We start from the raw sequence: 12,921 nt of genomic DNA, 5'->3' as shown, positions 1-12,921 counted from the left end.
TGAGTTTTCCAGCCCGCTGAAAACCCCAGCACTTTGTAATATATAATTAAGATTACAAGCTCTCTGGTTTTCGGAGTCTGAGGCTGTGCTGTGGCTGTGGTGCCCTGCTTTTACGACTCGACTTGACTGATAACCGAAGGCGAACTGTGCGCGGCCGCAGGAATTTATTCATGGCTGAGGTCCGAGGATGGGATTGGGATCCTGCGGGATCCTCCGGCTTACCGGGTTGTTTATGTCCGGGTGCGACCTCTCGCAGATTAATTTATGCGCTGCGTAATTATTAAATCAAAAGTATTAATGCCCGGTCCGGCCATCTTATCACGAAGTGAATGGTGAGTGAACCAAGAAAGGCGCTAATCAACATTTAAGAGTTTCATGGCCCCCGCTAAGTGGGTCTGAATTAAATGAATTTTGAGGAAAATATCGAAATAAATGTTTGGTTATTGGACTTGCAGAGGGATTTATTTATGGGAGTTTAGAAATGCAGATATATGGACCAGCATTCTAAAAATGCGGTTTCCTAGATATATAGTTAAATGAAAATATAGTCAAGCAACTGGAAGCTGAGCCATCACGCCATTTGAAAGAGAATCCATTCACATTCACCCATTCAGTCAGTTCCAGCATATTCATCTCGATAATTTGCCACACAGTGGAACTGGAGCGAAATGTGGCAAATTGTCAACCATTTGACAGGCGCCATTAACAAGCCTCTCTGGCCGTGAAAGACGACACCACTTCAGTTTCAATTTGCATGACGCATTAATCAGCATTCGATTTGAATCTCGTTATCCCCCCGCCGGCCTTTTTTGCGGGGGCCATTCCCCTGACAACCAACCCCACGCAATAAATTCGAGCATCAAATGGTGAGTAATTTCTTTATGCCGTCGGTGAAATGTGCCGCCATAACTTAGCCCAGGACGTCCACGTCCAGGTCGACCAGGACGATAAGAATAGAGCAGTTGGGCAGTTGGGCAGTCGAGAAAGAGGTGGAGCCGAGCTACCTAAGGGAAATTAGTATGCCGAGACATGAAAATCATTAGGCCAAAGACACACCGCTCCAACTGCGGCCCACTTGGTCTGCGTGGTTGTCACTAATTAAATTATATACATGGGAGGCACATCCACGGCAGCAGTGGAATCACTGGATGATGTTGGGTGAACTGGCCAGATTTGGCTTAACGCCCACCGCAGGTGTAATTAAAGAGCTCGTGCTGCAATAAATCTATTCCATCATAGGGTATTACTAGGGTAGGCTGTGCCCACCGGCTATGTGATAGAACATCACTGAGCATATTGGCTGTGAAAATATCTGAGGGTGCCACAGAAGTCCCTACTGCCCCTCAATTAATTTATTTTGTTTTAATGTTACTATGAACCCGCAAATACAACTTTCTACTCCCAACGAAATAAGAATCCTCCTGTTTTATCCGCAGCATTGTTTTGACCCAGCAGGGTCCATTCTAGTAATTAAAGAGGTCCACCAAAAGGTGGTGCCACCCGAGCGTATGAGATTGTTTTCGATAAAGATTATGCACAAGTTTTGCCACGCAGCCACCACACCACCAATCCACCCACCTCATTACCACCCCAAAGCGGTTTTTCTATTTCTTTTTTATACACGTTTTTTAATTTGATGCGAGACAACAAGAACTCGATATAAAAAGGGGAGCCACAGAAAGAAGGAGAAGGGTTCCGTTTGGCCCTTTGGCAACGGGTTAAATCGCTTGTAATTACGCTACATAAATTTTAAATAAGTATCCGTTTCTTTTCGCCGCTCTTTCCGCCTCCTTGCACTCAAAGGACCTACCCGCAAATGTAAATATATATATATGTATATATATACATTCAAATGTACACTCCAAGTTCCCTTTGTGATAATTGCGCGGGTTGGCTCTTGGCTCTTGGCTGGCGAAGTCAGTGCCCAAGTCAACCTCGAGTTGACCTTTTCCCCGGCCACCGACAATTCGCCACCCGTTTCAGCCAAGCTTACATGCTAATTGTAACCAAAAATCCTGTTTATTGTGCGCACATCAAACTTTTAGTGTTGGTAAGCGGCTTAGTATTCAAATTGAATGTAATACATTTGGCCAAATTGCATGCGAGCTTGGGTCTTAGCGCAAAGTCCTCGGGATTTCGGCTGATTTAAGCTGCTGTTGTGGACAAAGGGTTCGCTTTTGCGAAATCCAAGTCAGTTTAGGGGTAACGAGCATCCTTGATACGAGGTCGACGTTTTTTACGACACCCCCCGTCAAGGGGAAAAAGCTTATGGACGGACACATAATGCTAATCGGCACTAGGATAACACGTTCACACAACCCAAATCAGAAGCGTCGATTGTTAAATGGTTAATTTAAACAGGTTAAAGAAGGAATGCCTGAAATAGAAAATATTAATCGAATTATTTCAAGCTGTGTTTATGGTAACGGCCCAAAAAAGCAGTCATAAGTTATTTAAGGAGCTCTTAATGCGCATTCAATTTTGGCTATCATTCATGGGCGATTCACTGTGAGCAAACACTTTTTAGCACTTACCTCTGACATTGGAATTTCCTGTTCTTTTTAACGAATGGAGCTATAAATAACCGCGCTGAGTTTTCTTGCCCCACTCAAGGATAATAAATGCACCTGTACGCGTCACTCCGCGTTCCTTCATATCATGACCGATATCCGGCTTACGCTTAACCAATAAAACTGTTCAAAATAATCACATTAAATATTATCCCCCCCATCCACCCCACCGAAACTGCCATGTAGAGCGCATCAATTTCATGCCTTGAATTCGAGTACGAAAAAGCAAGAAAGACCCCATTGAAAGGCATTAAAAATTGTTACGTGGGTATATGGCAATGAGAGGGAAATGGCGTGTCCTTACAACCACTCACCGCGGGCGGCGGTTCTCCTGTCGTTGTTCTCGGAAAAGCGGATATTGATAAATTCACGGCAATCAATAAAAAGTGATAAATGACAATTGCGTGTAAGCAAAAAAAGTGAAGGAAGAATTAAACAAAGGAAAAAGTGGGGGCAAGAAAAACACGGAAGAGCAAACTGCGTGTAAGGCAGCGAATTTAAAACCCAACGAGTTCAGTATCGCATCGGCACCCTTTTGCTCTCACTGCTGAAATCGTGACGAAAGACGATTATTTTTATAAATATTAAACATTTAAAGCTTATTGGTATAGTGTGTTTTTTAACTAGATCTTAAAATTGTATTTTAGTTTCTTGCATGTTTTTGTATGACCTCAAAGTTTCCAGTGATAATAGGGGGAATGCAAATTATTAATGGCAGTGAAGTAAGGTTCTGCTGTGTTAATTTTCTTTTCTTGTTGTGACCAGAATGTTCAGAAAACAAAAGAAAATGTCTACTAATTGCTTGCTAATATCCATTTCTCAAGTGAATACGTTTTAGTGCTTTGATTTTTGTCATAGTTTGCCAGCCGAGTGAGCAGGGCAAAACTAAAGCCTGGAAATGCAAGTAAAAGGAAATAAAACAAGGCACAACAGAAAGAAAATTACAACTTGGTTGCAATCGAGCAATAGTGGAGTTCAGTCCACATCATACTCTACCTCTTAATGGCATATTGCTGCCGGGTCATTGTTTGTCGAGCTTGAATGCATTTGCAAAAATTGCACATTGAAAAATAATTGTACATTTAATAACGTAAAGTGAAGTGAGGGTTTCGATGTGGCAGGATATGTCAGTCCAATACTGTTAGCCATTTCCCAAATTTTTCAAATTTGTTGAGAGAAAACAATCGTATACCTTAATATAAATCCGAATGTAATTTTATTTGAATTTTATTTCGAATTCTTTGCATGTAAAGAAAGCATTGTGCCGACCATCATGGCGTATGCTTAATGTTCAGTGTGCTGGGTAAATAAAACTCATTCAGTCACATGAATGCTTGAACACAAAGGACAATGCAAAAGTCTAGTGAAACTCTCGTTTGTCGCTCTGCTGACACAAAAAACCAGTTGCCGTTATCAAATTGTTAACTGAAATAGGAAATCTTAGTTATGCACTTGTTCTACATAGTGTTCATCTATTTCGTTGAAATGCTTGTTTGCAATGAGTAAACGGAAGGATGTTTTCCCTTGTGAAAGAGGATGCACATTCATAAAAGTGGGCCCAGAAAGTGGGTATATTTTACTTTATTGCTTTTATTTAAAACAATAAATTGAACAAGTATAGTAAGCGGTAGTTCCCTTTTGTTTGATATATTCTCGGCTGAATTCTTTACACAATACTAAGATTGCATGATAAATTTAGGCTTAGAAATTAATTTTTTTTTCAAAAATTTCCCTATTTTAAGTATCTTATCATCAAAGGATAACAAAGCTTTGATACAGCTCGGCTCCCCAACCAAAAAAGTTACCATACTGTCTCTTTTGCGGCATCATTACATGCACTTGTTATGCCTTTTGTCTTCACTACGACACACATGAGCTCGACTTTTTTGCTGTCATTTCCACTTCTATCGTTCCTGCTTTGTAATTCAATAAAGTTGTTGTCGCCACGCCTCCGAACGCCCCCGAACGCAGTCGATGTACAAATAACAATAAAATCAGCTTACAACAACTACACACAATTATGCAAGAGAGGTGCTAAGAGTTCAAAATAAAATGGGAGTCCTTCACCGAATTGCCTCATCTATTTGATTTTATGTGTAACCCATTTGCCGTGCACTCGAAATACAATGGAAACCACATACTTGGCTTTTATGGGCTGGCCATTCGCCATTTTCGGGCTAGTTTGCCATTATTAGCCGGGCTAACTTGGGTATTTCTTTCTTGATTTGGTTGCAAGGTAGAAAGGTAATTCTTTAAATGGGTCTAGGGAAGGCGGGACGAGTAATATACAAATACTACTATACTACAAAGAGAAAAATTCGGGTTAAATTGTTTAATTTCTTATTACTTAATGTAGTAAGAAAGAATATAAATTCTTTAAATTAATTAACTGTATATGTTGTGGAAATCCAACCGAGTCCTTTTCCCAGCTAGTTTGTCATTCTCCGCCGCACGATGACCTCGTGAGAAACCGCTAAGTAATCACTTGCGTTCGCAGGGAGCAGCAAATTCGCGGGAAAGCATAATCCCGAAAACGCGGAGAGAGGAGCGTTTTTTGTTAGCCGGTTTTGGGGCGAATGCAGAGAATGCCATTAAAAATCCAGGTGGACAGAAAGCGCTGGCCAAAAAGGGAATGCCAAATCAAAGTGTGATGGGGCTTGGCTACCTCGCAATTCGCGGCGGATGGAGATGCACGCGGAGCTGCCACCGAGTCGAGAGCTGTCAGCTCGGAGCCGCAATGCGGCCGCAACAAGGGGTTAAATGGAGCAGCCAGGAGGGGGTCTTCAGCAGAGGCATCCGGGACAGGGAGCAGGACTTTCAAGTAGAACAGGAGCCAAAAACGCGACAGCGAGCGTAGTCCATTAAACGAGTCAAAAGACATCGGAGCCCAGGGACGCCACGCTGCAGTTGAACTCAAAGTGGAGCCAACTCAGCAAAGGAGAGTCGCGTTTCACGTTTTTATCCCAGAATCCGTTTTAATGATTTTCTTCACTCAGAGTAGAGTTTTTAAAATTTTAGTTTCTAATTGTAGGTATTAATTCATAATTGTTAATGTTACTTTGTAGCTTCGTAAAATTAACTAAAATTGTTTGTCGGTCGACTTGGCATAATAACCCAATAATTGAAATAGTTACAGCCCAGTTGTTGATGTTGATCTATATTCGTTAAACTTAAATTGTGTGAAATTTTCATTGGAAACAGGTTCTTTGTTGGCTCAGTTAGTCTTTTCTTCTTTCCTATCTCTCAATTACCAGCTATTCGGTTGACACTTTCTAATTCCGGCCAACAAACTGTAAGGATAAGGCCATTGGATGATGCAATTTCGGATCTTAGCCCCTAATTAATTACACTTTGATGGATTGGCCTAAGTGGTGTGGTTGTTGTTCAATAGCATTTAGCTAAGCACTCAACAGTTTTAAAAAATAAATAAATTAGTAGACTTCGTAATTGTTGGTACTTCTTTAATCGGGTGCTTGCGGCTTTATGTTGCCAACGTGGCATAACAATGAGCAACTTCCAACACGGAGGTTTGGGGCAGTGACAACAATAGAAAAGCGCCTTGTCTGCGGGTAATTTGACATTGGGCGACATCGCTAATGATGAGGAATTCCGCGAGGATGTGGCAATGTCAACTGCAACAGGAGACAATGTATGGCACATCCTTGAATTCGCCATTGATGCACGAATGGGTTGGTGGGTCGCACGTAGTCACGTGTTTAGCATTTTCCCCCAAGCCGCGAAATGGCTTATTCATCTCGACAGCTAATTTTGACTTCAAAGGGAGCAGCCAATTGAAGCAGCCCAGATATGGGGGTACTGCACCTTCCTAGTGATTGATGACCATAGCGTGTCGCCATAAAATGTCAAATGCCAGAGAAGCGCCCAAGATCTTTTCAATTCACTTGTTATAATGGCATCAATATTTGCCAACAGCAGTGGCAGCGGACACACCATAAAGCCACGCCACAGGCACTTCCTGTCCAATATGAAGTACACACACAATGACAAATTATTTGGTGGCACATGTACACCTGCGTCCAGTGTCTTGGTCCACAAACCATTTTGCACACAAAATATTTTTAGATTGGTGCGTAAACTGTGATCTATCAAAAATAAGATCCGAGTGTGTGCTGTAAAACGTAACAATGAAGAGAAACGTAGTGCTCATAATATGCCTATTACGCTGACCATTATTGTGTTTGGGTATTTCCTAATGCACTTCACTGATTTAGTGTTTGCTACATTTTGTGTTTCCGGCTTTTTGTTGGCTTCCGCTTCGCACTTGCTGTCGATGGGAGGTGGTTGTAGTTGGTGGTGTTGCTGCTGCTTCTCTGATTGTGGCTGCTACTGCTGCTGTTGCCACTTGAAGAGCAAACGAAAGGATACGAAACGAAACCAAGCCGACACCAGTCAAACCATTGTCATCATCCCCGATGCGATGGTGTGGTGGCCACTTCAAAGCACGGTAATATCCTTGTCTGGCCAAAAGCGTTGATTGTCGCCCGCCTTTTGCCACTTTCACTGGCGCTTTCGTTCTCGTCCTGCTGCGGATGACTGCAGTGGCAGCTGCGGAATGGAGCAGCAAAAGCGAAACAGCAGCACAGCAGCAACAGCAGCAACAGCAGCAGCAGCATTCTGACCACTTGCCCACTTTGCTGCGGCCTTTTTGGTTATCCTTTGGCCATTATGGCGTAATTGACACTTGCTCCACAACTCGTCTGCTTCGTCCTGCTGCGGTTGCAAGTTGCTCACTAAATTAACAGTTGATAGCTGGGTGCTTTAGCGAATCAAATTTCTATGGCTATATAACTCTCAACTAAGCCTTCGGTTACTTCTACACATAATTAAAGAATATAAAACGAGAAATTATGATGTGTAAAATAGTTTACGGAGTCTTTGAATTTGTAGTGCTATTTTAACATAAAAAGTAGCCTAAATAAAGTTAAAGCACATTTTGCTGTATAAAAACCCATCCTGAATTTTTATACATTGTGTCAACTCGTCCTGCAAACAATGATGTCGTTCAAAAGGACATTAAAGGCATACGCGAGGTTTGGCTATTGGCAAAAATGGATCATGGTCTGCAAGAAGTTTCGGGACTGCAGTTGCATACATCAAGGACTTGCCACGGCCCCAACACTATTTTGCAGCTTCTGCTGCATTGCAAATGCATAAACACAGTTTGATATTATACCATCGCCAGCTGTGCGCATCGAATCCTGATGCGGCACGACCTCCTCCGGATCCTGCTGCTTTTCGCCTTGGAGAAAAGGCAGTCATCGAAGGCGGACAACACGTTGACATCAAGGAACACATCGTGCGCCGAGGAAAATTGCATTAGAGTCAGCCGCCTGCACATCCACATATTCATCCACGGCGATATGACAGCAGGAAAAAACAGGAAAAATGGAAGGAGCCAGCGCCACAGTCATCGAACATTCGGGTTTCCTTTCGCCCTCTCCGCGGGCATAAAATATTCAAAATATTGTAATCGCAGAATGCGAACCAAAGGCGGGGAAAGCGGGAAAAGCGGGAAAGGAAACTTGCTTTTCATCGTTCCGACAGTCGATGTGCATAATTTCCAGTTCAGTTTGGTTCAGTTGGATGCAGTTCGCTGCATTGCACTCGTGTACTGAGAGAAAAGTCTAATGAACAAAAAATAGCCAAAGCCATCACTTGGAAATAAATAAAAACATTGCTTAAATAAACCAAAATTTGTTTTACTACTCAAGTTGAATTTGTAATATTTATAGTTTGCATACTGTAAATTATATACTTATAAAACTAATTCTTACAAATTAAGCTTGGATTTCAATGCTTGCCACTTAATAAATTAAGATACGCAAGTATGTGGAGTTCTATTCATTTTCATAATTTAAAGAGTGACTAGCAAACTCTTTGGTTCGGTGTTGTGCTGCTGCTACTCGCATTTCCATTCCCCCATTTCCCTACCCTTGTGAATTATTTATTTGCCATGTTCTGTTTACTCGGCAAATTTAACAACTTATTAATAATGCATTTTTTTTGCTGACTCCGCTTGGCTAAACATTTTCAGCCACCGAAACCAGACCAACCCGCACTCTTTGACGTTATTTTGGACCTGTAATCGGGCAGAGGAACGTTAAATATTCCCTGCATTATGCTATTTTTGACTATGTCTGCGCGTTTCTGTTTCGATTTCCCCCCGATTATGACTTTCGTTATTGTTATTATTGCCGGCTGCATTGTTCGCATCCGAATTCGAGCCCAAAAGCTGTCAATGGCTTGGCGCGATTATCTACAAGCTGTCTGATTCCGATTTCGATTCCGTCTGATTGGCTGACACATGTTCGAGCCTTTGCCTGGCTCAGCGTAAATTTACAAATTTCAACAAGAAGTCAGCACAAAATTATTGTGTTTCATAGATGTCAGAGGAGGCAAAGCATTTGTGGGCGTCTCCATCCCGCCCCTCTGGCTGCATTTCTCATTTTTTGGCAGAGTGTCAAAAAGAGCTTACTGTGGCTTAAATTTGTATACAGCAGCTAGTTCGCAGAGGGTACAGAGTTATTGACAGTTCTTCAATAATCCAAGCAGTGGGGTTTTTATTTCAAGCTAAGAGCAATGTGGGCCTTCTTTGGCTCACTTTAGGTGCAGTTCGCTAGTTTCATAAAATAGTACTACTATTTATACAAATATAAAAAAAAAGTTTTCTAGATGGTAACTTAATAATGAAAGCGTTACTATCCACTGTGCATTTGCTGCTGTACTTTTGGTGTGTTAGGACTAAGCAACTTCCAACCGAAAACTCTCCGATTTCGGCCCATCCGTTTATCCTACGGGCACTTGGCCATAACTCACTCACGCCAGCCAGCTGCCAACTGTCTCCGCTGGCAGTTGCCCCCTTTTCCCCGTTTTCCCCCTTTTCCCCTTCTGGTAAACCCACCTATATAAGCCACCTCTTCAGTTTTCGCCGCTGAGCCTTCGTCTGTTGTCTGGCTTGTGCGCTCTTCTGATTGACAGGTTGAACCGCGCGAAGTCGCTGAATTGCCGAGTTTTGTATTTCCTAACCTTCCAGGAATGCTCTGGGACTCTGGCTAAAAGCGGAGTGTTGTAGGTTGGCGTACTTTTGCATGCTGGTCTTTCTTGCTTGGGTAATTGAACTGTAAATACATTTGCACCACGGATTTCACTGCTCCTCTTACTCTTTGGCCTCTTTTTTTGGACTGTGACGAAACACTCTGCGTGGGCGTAACTATGTCTCGAAGCTTAGAATTGGGAAAGAGAAATACGCTTAAATACATTTTCAAGTTAACAAGGACTGGAACTAAGCTTCTGACATTTTATATAAGCATCAAAATAAATCAAATTAAATGCAAATAATATATGAGCTAAACTTTAAATAATTGGGAATACTAGTACACTTTTATATAGAAGAGCTCAAAAATAGGCAGAATTTGAAACTCCAATTATTTTTCTTAGTGTTCAGTGGGCGGTGGGTGCGGCATTTGGCAGAGTGAGCTAGGAACTGGCAGAGTCCGAGTTTCGAGCAACTGTCTTTTGTGAGGCTCAAAATCAAATCCTTTATTGCCGCTTGCTGCTGGATCAATTAACGTTGAATGTGTGTGCAAAGGCAATACCGCAAAAGCCACACTCACACATGCCCGCACACACACACACACACACACATGCACAAGCACACACACACATGCACAAGCACACACACACATGCTCACGTGGTGACGACAACCACTGACAACCACTCAAACTGCCTGCACTTTTTCGGTTAACAATTTTGTGTGTCTGCATGAAGTGCAGTGCAATTGCAACTGAAATTGCAACTGGAATCCAAAAACTGAATTCTGCTGCCCGTATCCGGATTCGGGTCCGAGCTGCCCGTTCATAAGGGGTTCCCGAGTCCTGGACTCTATCCCACCCGCCTTCCCCTTCCTCCACCTCCGGCTGGCGAACATTTTTGCGGTGAAACGTTAATTTCCCACCGACCACTTTTCAACAGTTTGTCAACAGAAGCTGGCCAAGTGCGTCGAGCTTTGGTTTACCAATTGCCAACAATGACAACGATTGGAAAATCGCAGTTTTCGAAGGAATGGGAGCAAAGGATACCTCTGCGAGATGGCTGGCGTGTTCAAGGATCTCGAAATGGCTCCTGATTGATTGAAATCAAAAATTGATGCTATCCAACGAATAGTATTCAAAATACCATTATAAACCGCACTTAAATGATATTAAAATAAAAGATATTGTACGCGCACCATTTTAATTTAGTTGATGCCGCACAAACTATGTCGAAAACGAGCATACCCAGTAATATCTGAAATTACAGCGCGTGAAAACAGAACTAATAAAACAAATCGTTACCTAGCCCAATTCCAAAGCTGAACCAAACACAAAAGGCAGAATTATTTTTCTTTATTTTAGCATTTTTCGAGCACCTATTCTGCAGCAGACTTTGGTAGAAAAAAAGGGGGTTGGATGGGAAAAGCGTGGAAGTTTTGCTCGAGAGACGCAAATCGGAAAGTGTTTGCTTACACGAGCACTTTGGTAAATATCAATTAAAACTGATTTACTACCCCAGCTACAGATGTGTATGTGTTTGAGTACGAGTGCTTTGCTCCTACCTTAGCTTTCGTTTATCCAATCCAATCTGCTGCATTTGAATGAAATTTTTGGGTCTTTGCCTGGGCTCTCACTAGAAGGTACAACTTGATTTTGCTTTCGGTTTGTATTTGTGCTTTTTTTTTGTGAGCCTCTTTGCTTCTGGTTTAAAAACTATTTTTTCATCGGCTAGGGTGGCCGTGTTCCTGAGCTGTTAATTAATTTTCAAGCAGTAGTTCTGTTTACTCCTAGCAAGCTGGCCCTCAACATTAAGTATACGCCATGTGTGCACTTTTGCTGCGGAACAATTGAAATGAATTGACTGTTATAAATGAAAACCCTGTTAATTCGGTTTATTTTTCCACAATCGTATGCAATTGAAATTTGGCGGTTCGATGTGGAAATAGGGTTCAATTAAACACTTCAACTTTATTTTGGATTAAAGGATCGAAAATGTACTATTTAATTTAGAAGAAAATGTTAGTAACAGCATTGAATAAATATTGAAAGACATTTCCATTTTAAAAGAAAAATTGTTCTATTAAACATTTCAGCTTTATTTTGGATTAAAGCATCGAAAATGTACTATTCAATTTAAAAGAAAATTGTACTAGCAGCATTAAATAAATACTGTAAGACATTTTCATTTTAAAAGAAAATCGTTAGGCGTTTTAAGTTCCACGAGTAAAGTTGTATTGAATTCAGATGAAGTAATTATTTTCGAATTTTTTTCCGATACCCTTCAGCTTCAGTTACAATTTTCTTTCTGACTGCCCCGATCTGCAAAATGAATCGATTTATGCAACTTTTTTATGCACTTGAATGTTGAAAAAAAACCGAAACAAGCGAGACAATAAACAATTCCGGCTCCGGTTTTCCATTTGCACTTTTCTCCATATATAAATATTCGGTTCACATCCGATTTTTGCTTTGTTTTTAAGCATTGTTTCCTTCGTTTCGCTGGTGAACTTGTTATTATTACTTTTTATTGTTTTTGTTGCTACCACTGCGGTGCACCTGGATGTTCATGATTCCCGCAGTTACCGCTCCCCTCCCCTCCCCCATTGTGAGTGCTATGTTGGCGGATGAAAAAATAGTTAAAAAAAGCATTTGAAATACCAACGAGCACTGAACTAGTAAGCTACATATGGGCAGAACAAAATGCGAAGCGGAATATAAAGTAAAAGACAACAAATAAATATGCACGAGATGCACTGCTCAAAATAATCAAAGGAACATTTTGTGTAGAAAATTTAAAAAGAGAAAGTTTCAGTAGTTAAAGGGCTATTAATATTTGTGCAAAAACCATCAGCAATCACTCTCCAAGAGCAAGTTGCTACTAAAGCAAACATATTTATTACTGTACAGCTTAATTTTTTCCACATTTTTCTGTTCAATATGTGTAAAAGCTTTGGGCTTCGCCACGCGTCTGCTATGATTATTGTTTTGGTTTTTCCCACAGGAAGTTGGGGAGTTGGCCAGTTGGGCAGTTGGACAACTGCTTCTGTGGCCACCCCCTCATTCACTTTGCACTCCACCGCTGGCACGATGGCCGAGCATTGATATGGCTGTGGCAAGACCATTACGTAGCTCACTTGGCACGGCATGCACAAATTTGCATTAAAGTCGATAAAACCCAGCTGCTGGAATCGGAGTAAAATTTAAGTAAGAGTGCCCACAGTCAGTAGCTTAAAGGGAATAAACGTAAGGTTAATCGATAAACCTCTACAAATTCGTAGTCTATGAGTAAAAAAGGTTC

Source organism: Drosophila teissieri, chromosome 2R, assembly GCF_016746235.2.
Source record: "Drosophila teissieri strain GT53w chromosome 2R, Prin_Dtei_1.1, whole genome shotgun sequence".
NCBI lineage: Eukaryota > Metazoa > Arthropoda > Insecta > Diptera > Drosophilidae > Drosophila > Drosophila teissieri.
The sequence above is the reverse complement of the archived record's forward strand: the minus strand, read 5'-3'. Positions refer to the sequence as shown.